This window comes from Lampris incognitus, chromosome 6, assembly GCF_029633865.1.
Source record: "Lampris incognitus isolate fLamInc1 chromosome 6, fLamInc1.hap2, whole genome shotgun sequence".
Taxonomy (NCBI): Eukaryota; Metazoa; Chordata; class Actinopteri; order Lampriformes; family Lampridae; genus Lampris; species Lampris incognitus.
Window position 1 is genome coordinate 3509090 of NC_079216.1, and position 8720 is coordinate 3517809.

The following is an 8720-nucleotide window of genomic DNA, read 5'->3' on the forward strand; positions in this document are numbered from 1 at the left end:
GCAGACCGGCAGTTCCGATAACACCGAGGGTGGTCTGGCGGTGGCCTCGCCTAGCCTTGACTGTGTTTTTAGTGTTGTCGTGTGGAGTTCGGGGAGGTGTGTCGAAGGTGTCTGGTTAGGAGAGCTGGTGTTGGATCAGCTGAGGGAGCCTGGTCTGCTGCATCCTGTGGGCCCAAGGACCACGGCCCTGACTGGAGCTGCGCCCAAAGAGGAAGCACCAAGGGTGGTCTGACAGGATGCGGAAGTGGGCCAGGCTAAGCTAACTGCTAGCCCATGCAGACCGGCAGTTCCAACAGTCATCCTGGCTGGCGTTTGTTCTCCTGGACAGTGATTTTTTTCTGTTTAGTTTAGATGTGTGTTAGTTTGGATATGTGTGTTCTTGTAGTTGTTGTAGTTTTTGGATATGTGTTTTTGTCTTTGTGTTGCACTGCTGTGGGCTGGGGGGAAATGACAAAGTGTTTCTGATTCTGATAACTGCCGCAGAAGTGGAGATCGCACCGATGGGATTCGTCTTTCCTCGGTGGTGATTCATCTTTCTCTTATTGACTCCTGCGGGAAAGTGTCAGGGGAGAACGTTGCTCCGAAGTGTTAATCTGCTCCTTTATGTAATGTGGAAGCTCTCTGCGGGGATTTTGCCTCCTCAGATCCACAGAACCTTGACGTTTCTCAGCGGTGTGGAGAGTTAAACTGCTGACTAACACTAAGTCTGTTTGAATGCCGTAAGAATTCAGTATTCAGTGGAGGTGCGCTCAAGCCAAACTGAACCATCAACTGACAGAAGACACCCCGAATATCTGTCTTCACCCCTCCATCTGGTATAAACACTAGCAAAGCCCCGGAGCTCACACCACCTGTCTCAAAGACACTTTTACCCCCAAGCGGTTACAATAATGGACAACACTTGAGGACGGGTGCACACACACATACGCTAATCACTTTATGGTATGTGACCTGCTCACATGTATGTCTTATGTCTGGGTTTTTTTTTTCCGTTATTGTCTCAGGCCCTGTGATGGCCTGGTGGCCTGCCCAGGGCGTCTCCCTGCCTGCCGCCCAATGACTGCTGGGATAGGCTCTGGCATCCCGCGACCCTCAGAGCAGGATAAGCAGTTTGGATAATGGATCGATTATTGTCTCATTTATTGTTTTTAAGGCTTCTGGTGTGGGAAGATGGCAGCGCAAATTCACGTTTGCAGCGGCCTCACTCTTCCGGTGTGGGAAGGTGGTGGCAAGAATTTATGTTTGAGCGGCTTCACCCAGGACCATCCATGAAATGTCTTTGTCCACGTCTGCGTCTAAGTTTGTCTTCGTTTGATGACTGGGAGAGGTGACGCTGGATCAGCTGGGAGAGCCTGGTCTGCTGCGTCCTGTGGGCCCAGGGACCACGGCCCTGCCTGGAGCTGCACACAAAGAGGAAACACCGGGGGCGGTCTGACAGGACGCGGAAGTGGGGCAGGCTAAGCTAACTGCTAGCCCATGCAAACCAGCAGTTCTGATAATACCGAGGCCGGTCTGGCGGCGGCCTCACCTAGCCTTGACAGTGTTTTTAGTGTTGTTGTGTGGAGTGCGGGAAGGTGTGTCGAAGGTGTCTGGCTGGGAGAGCTGATGTTGGGTCGGCTGAGGGAGCTTGGTCTGCTGTGTCCGGTGGGCCCAAGGACCACGGCCCTGCCTACCTCTGTACCTGAGGAGGAAACACTGAGGGCGGTCTGACAGGACATGAAAGCGGGGCAGGCTAAGCTAACTGCTAGCCCATGCAGACCGGCAGTTCCAACAGTCATCCTGGCTGGCGTTCTCTTGGACTGAAATTTTTATTTATTTTATTTATTTGTTTATTTTTTTTATATGTTGGTGTATTTGTTCTTGTAGTTTGGATGTTTTTTTGTCTTTGTGTTGCACTGCGGTAGGCTGGGGGAAACAATATTTGTCATTTCATTTCATGTACGCAAGTGCATGAAATGACATGACAAATAAATGTTTCTGATTCCTGAAAGAGCTGGGGCCATACATTACATTGCATTTGATTGCATGTGGTACTTTTTCAGTGCATATGACAATAAGTATTAACTTAAACTTGATCTCAGATGTTCCAGACTAGCTGCTCTGAGCCCAGCAGTAGAAGACTGTGGTTGTACTAGTCAGTCACCAGTGACTAAAAGTAGAAGACTCGTTGTACTGGTCAGCTCCCAGTAACTAAATGTAGAAGACTGGTTGTACTGGTCAGCTCCCAGTAAATAAAAGTAGAAGACTGTGGATGTACTGGTCAGCTCCCAGTGACTAAAAGGAGAAGACTGTGATTGTACTGGTCAGTTACCAATGACTAAAAGTTTAAGACTGTGGTTGTACTGGTCAGTTACCAGTGGCTAAAAGGAGACGACTGTGGTTGTACTTGTCAGTTACCAGTGACTAAAAGGAGAAGACTGTGGTTGTACTGGTCAGTTACCAATGACTAAAAGTTGAAGACTGTGGTTGTAATGGTCAGCTCCCGGTGACTAAAAGGAGAAGACTGTAGTTGTACTGGTCAGTTACCAGAGGCTAAAAGGAGAAGACTGTGGCTGTACTGGTCAGTTACCATTGACTAAAAGTAGGAAGACTGTGGTTTTACTGGTCAGTTACCAGCTGTGAGTGTGTAAAGACAGATTGTTGCTGAAGAAGCATTTTCATACCCTTCATAATTTTTACTCAACTTTGCGGACTTGTGTTCGTTACTACTTTTCTGTTTTGTTCTTGTCGGTCTGTTTTTACTACAGGTCTCACAGGTTAAAAGATACTTGTGCTCCTTTTGACAGAACTACTATGGAGTCCATCCTATGAAACGGCAGGACAACACGGTTCGTAAGCTTAAAGCCGAAGTCTGTGAGTTCCTCGATCTGTCCCCGTCTCTGGCAGTGAGGACTACAAACAAGGTGGAGCAGCCATAGGCGGCGCTAGAGCATCAGGTATGGGAAGCTAAATTTCCTAGGATTTTCCTAAAACAAAATTAACTTAACCTAACAGCTAAACTGGCACTTACAAATAAAGTCCTCATGTTGCTTAAATTCGATTCAATGAACCTTATTCAGCTGTGAGCATTTGACTATAAAATACAGTCATATTGTCCTGTCAGACCTACATGTTACCATCACTGGTGTCACCACACCGAGATGTAGTCACATGTCCTGTCAGACCTACACATTAACATCACTGGTGTCACCACACCGAGATGTAGTCACATGTCCTGTCAGACCTACACGTTATCATCACTGGTGTCACCACACCGAGATGTAGTCACATGTCCTGTCAGACCTACACGTTATCATCACTGGTGTCACCACACCGAGATGTAGTCACATGTCCTGTCAGGCCTACACGTTATCATCACTGGTGTCACCACACCGAGATGTAGTCACATGTCCTGTCAGACCTACACGTTATCATCACTGGTGTCACCACACCGAGATGTAGTCACATGTCCTGTCAGGCCTACACATTATCATCACTGGTGTCACCACACCGAGATGTCGTCACATGTCCTGTCAGACCTACACGTTATCATCACTGGTGTCACCACACTGAGATGTAGTCACATGTCCTGTCAGGCCTACACGTTATCATTACTGGTGTCACCACACCGAGATGAGATGTAGTCACATGTCCTGTCAGGCCTACACATTAACATCACTGGTGTCACCACACCGAGATGAGATGTAGTCACATGTCCTGTCAGGCCTACACATTAACATCACTGGTGTCACCACACCCAGATGTAGTCACATGTCCTGTCAGGCCTACATGTTATCATCACTGGTGTCACCACACCGAGATGTAGTCACATGTCCTGTCAGGCCTACACCTTATCATCACTGATGTCACCACACCGAGATGCTGCACCAGTGTAATTCTGTTCATTCTTCATACAGATTAACATTCATTTGTTCTGAGGTCAGTTTGCCTTTACCAGTCAGAGATGTGTGTTTTATTATTGTTTGAGAGAATCACAGCCACACATCTTACAATGACAAGCTGGCTGATAGACAGAGGACCTCAAACCCGTACTTATTATAACCTTTGTTACCACAGCGTTACGCAACTGCAGCTGTGGGATATACATCGCAAATTGTGGTCATTAGCTCACCCACTCACACTCTCTCACTCACTCTCACTTTCTCACTCACTCACTCACCCACACTTTCTCACTCACTTTCTCACTCACTTTCTCACTCACTCACTCACTCTCGTACATTCTCACTTTCTCACTCAGTGTCATATTCTCTCTCTCACGCTCTCACTCACTCACTCACTCACTCACTCACTCACTCACACTCTGTTTCTCACTCACTCACACTCTGTTTCTCACTCTCTCTCACTTTCTCATTCACTCTCACTTTCTCACTCACTCACTCTCACATTCTCACTCACTCACTCACACTCACTTTCTCACTCACTTGCTCGCTCTCACTTTCTCACTCTCACTTTCTCACACTCACTTTCTCACTCACTCACCCACTCACTTTCTCACTCACTCACTCACTTACTCAATCATGGCCGACCTGTGAGGGACGTTTAGTAGGACGCGCTTGCAACTTGCATAAGGTGTGCTGTGGGTCTGGTCGATTTCGTTCTCGTTATTTTACCAGCACATTTTAGACGTAAGTCATAGTGAGTTGAAAATGAAAATTATCACAGCTTTTTCCACCTCATCGACTGGGCTGTTACAGGTATCTAGCAGTACACCAGATACGAAATCAAATGAACAACTGTGCGAGTGTAAGAGCATATTATTGTAAACTAGGCTAGTCTACGTTGGTTGGTATTGAAATAGAATGAGCAGAAATAAAATTCATAACAAGAATGTTCAAAAGACAATATTTATAAATTTTGAAGTAATACTAATAAACTTTATGTGTGACTTTTTTAAACAAGGTTACAAAGTGCTTCACAGAACAGGATAAAATGGTTAAAAATGACACACATACAAAAAAAACATCGTAAGAGAATAAAATGAAAAGTGCTAACAAATAATAATAATGTCCCTGCTCCTGGAGCTCCATCCTGTGTCTTTCCCTGATATAAGTTAGGCTAGTAGTAGTAAATTTTAATGTTTGCCAGTAGTTACTGTCCAAAAACAAATCATGATTTTGTTGATGGTTAAATATTTTGAGTAATAATTTTGGGGAAGCTTATTCCTTCCTCTTCCAGTGTGGGAAGATTGAGGCACAAATTCACGTTTGCAGCAGCCTCACCCAGTACTGTCCATGCAGTGTCTTTGTTCGCATCTGCATCTAAGTTTGTCTTCGTTTGATGGCTGGGAGAGCTGGCACTGGATCGGCCGGGAGAGCTTGGTCTGCTACATCCTGTGGGCCCAGGGACCACGGCCCTGCCTGGAGCTGTGCCCAAAGAGGTAACACCGAGGGCGGTCTGACAGGATGCGGAAGTGGGGCAGGCTAAGGTAACTGCTAGCCCATGCAGACCAGCAGTTCCGATAACACCGAGGACGGTCTGATGGCGGCCTCGCCTATCCTTGACTGTGTTTTTAGTGTCGTTGTGTGGAGTGCGGGGAGGTGTGTCGAAGGTATCTGGCTGGGAGAGCTGGCATTGGATTGGCTGAGGGAGCTTGGTCTGCTGCATCCTGTGGGCCCAAGGACCACAGCCCTGACCGGAGCTGTGCCCGAAGAGTCAGGTGACCAGACGTCCCGGTTTGTCCAGGATTGTCCCAGTTTGTCCGGGATTGTCCCTGTTTCAAGCTGGGTGTCCTGAGTCTCGGCTACTGTAGCTTGTCTTTTTTTTGGTGCGAGGGGATAAAAATTCTCCAATGTATCATGTCCGGCAAGACAGACAAGCTTGTGAGTGTGTGCATATGCGTGTGCGCATGCACAAACGTGCAGTACACGTTTTAGGGTCCCAGTTTGGGATTTTGAAAATCTGGTCACCCCACCAAAGACTAAACACCGAGGGCAGTCTGACAGGGCGCGGAAGCGGGGCAGGCTAAGCTAACTGCTAGCCCATACAAACCAGCAGTTCTAACAGTCATCCTGGCTGGCGTTCGTTCTCCTAGACAGTGATTTTTTTTGTTTAGTTTAAGATTTACGTGTTAGTTTGGATATATGTGTTCTTGTAGTTCTTGGATATGTGTTTTTGTCTTTGTGTTGCACTGCTGTGGGCTGGGGGAAGCGATGTTTTGTGTCATTTCATGTGCGCAAGTGCATGAAATTAAACGACAAAGTGTTTCTGATTTTGATTCTTCCTCTAGCCTCTTAACAATGCTGCCTATGGTAGTAGCCATTGTGGCTGGTGTGCCGTCAGCTCAGCAGTAAACAGTTCCCACCCTTGTAAAAATAGATCCTGGGACCAAAGCTAACACACACAGTCTAACGTATTACAAACTACATCACACTATATGGGAACACTGTTGTACAGTCATATTAGTTGTCATGGACACATCAGCATCATGTCTCAGCCTTTTTTCCAACACACACATGTTTGCTGCTGCACCAGTGTTCATCCTACCAGGTCAAAACATCTCTACAGCGGTATACAGAGACTGGAGAGTGTCTTCAACCATGGTGAAGACGACTGGTGGTGTTATGGAACCTGACTCCATCATACACATGGAGAACATAAACATTTATAAAGGGGTAATAATCTCAGATTCCAGCTTTAATTCAGCATCTGATTGATAAGATTATTTCGCCTGAGGTGGTGTTTGAGAAAGCAGTGATTCTGCGGCAGGGAACTTGACTTGCAGCCAACCTGCTGTATTTCTTTTTTTTGCGGAGGATTAATTGTTGCCATCAGGGGGAAGTTACAGACTTTCAGCTGTGCAACCTCAATAAATGCATGTCTTTATAGTTTTGATTTCAGGGAGATTTGTACACTTACACAGATGTTAAAGACTTTTAGAAGTTGGATTACAATGACTTGGAGGGGGAGTGCTAAATTCCTTGAGTGTGAATGGACTGAATGAATGGTGGATGTTCTGTTTTATTTGATTTGATTTGATTTATTTGGATCTGTTTTAGCTCATTGGCTAATCTTCCAAGAGAATCAGACTCAGAAACACTTTATTTGTCATTTCACTTCATGCACTTGTGCACATGAAATGAAATGAAACATAATTTCCCCGTGATTTTGAATGATTAACTTTGTATCCAGATATTTTTCCAAATGTTTTAATAGATCTAGGAGTGCAGAGATAGAACTGTTTAGATTTTTTAGGAGCAAGATTACATCATCGGCAAAGAGTGCTATTCTATGTTCTAAATGACCTTCTCAAATTCCATAAATTGGGTTAGAACCCCGGGGTAGTCCAACCTCGGGGGTCGTCCCGGGTCATCCTCTGTGTGGAGTTTGCATGTTCTGCCCATGTCTGCGTGGGTTTCCTCCGGGTGCTCCGGTTTCCTCCCACAGTCCAAAGACATGGAGGTCAGGTGAATCGGCCATGCTAAATTGTCCCAAGGTGTGAATGTCTCTGCCCTGAGATGGACTGGTTGCCTGTCCAAGGTGTCTCCCTGCCTGCCGCCCAATGACTGCTGGGATAGGCTCTGGCATCTCATGACCCTAATTAGGATAAGTGGCTTGGATAATGGATGGTTGGAATTCCATAAATGTCACTATGCGTCCTCACCGCTATAGCAAATGGTTCTATTGCGAGAATAAATAGCAACGGTGATAAAGGACTTCCTTGCGGGAAATCTCTAGAGATGTAAAAAGTTTTAGAGACCACATTATTGGTCAGAACTTCTGCAGTGAGCCCAGTACAAAGCAATCTAACCCATTTACAAAATGTATCCCAAAAGCCAAAGTGGGTAAGCACCTCAAACAGATAAAGCCATTCAACATGGTCAACACGGTCAAAGGCCTTCTCTGCATTAAGTGAGAGTAAGGCCGTGTCTGTCGCCCCTCTCTGGCTGTGTAAAACATTGACAGTCTGACATTGTGAAAACCCTTTCTACCTTGAATAAATCCATTTTGGTCCTCTCCCCACCACTCGAGGAAGCAGGCCCTCCAATCTTCTTACAAGAGCTTTGCAAATTATTTTTGTATCTGAATTTAAGAGGCTAATTGGGTGCATATTTTCACATTTTGTGTTTGGTTTTCTTGGTTTTGGAAGTAATGTGATTAGGACACCCCTCATGGATGTGGAGAGAAGACCATTCCTGAAGGGCTCCTGAAACATCTCCAAAAGTAATTTAGACTGATTTATATATATATATATATATATATATATATATATAGGGATGCCATCTGTACCCACCGCTTTTCCAGCCTGTATACAGCCAATTGCTTCTGCAATTTCCAGTTTTGTTAATTCTCCATCTAATGCTCTACTTTTCTCTTCAAAAATTCTAGGAATATTAAGGTTGTTTAGGAATAGTGTCTGCATATCCAGGCTGGAAGAGCACCCAGAACTATACAATTTCCCATAGAAGACCCTGGAGGCCTCATAAATCTCTGTTGGGTCTACTATAGTTCTACCTTGTGAGGTTTCAATGCAGTTAGTAGACCTTTCTGTTTGTTGTTGTTTAATGCGCCATGCTAAAAGTATCCCAGGCTTTTCTCCCTAGTCATAGTAGGACTGCTTGAGTCTCATTAAATTGACAGCTGCTTTGTTAGCTGACAGTTCATTATACTGTGATCTAAGTAGGAGTAGTTTAGCATGTGCATCTATAGAGCTAGGTTGTTTGGGTAGAGATCTGTTTCTAGTTCTGTTATTTTCTCATCTAATGTCTTCATTTCAAGTTGGA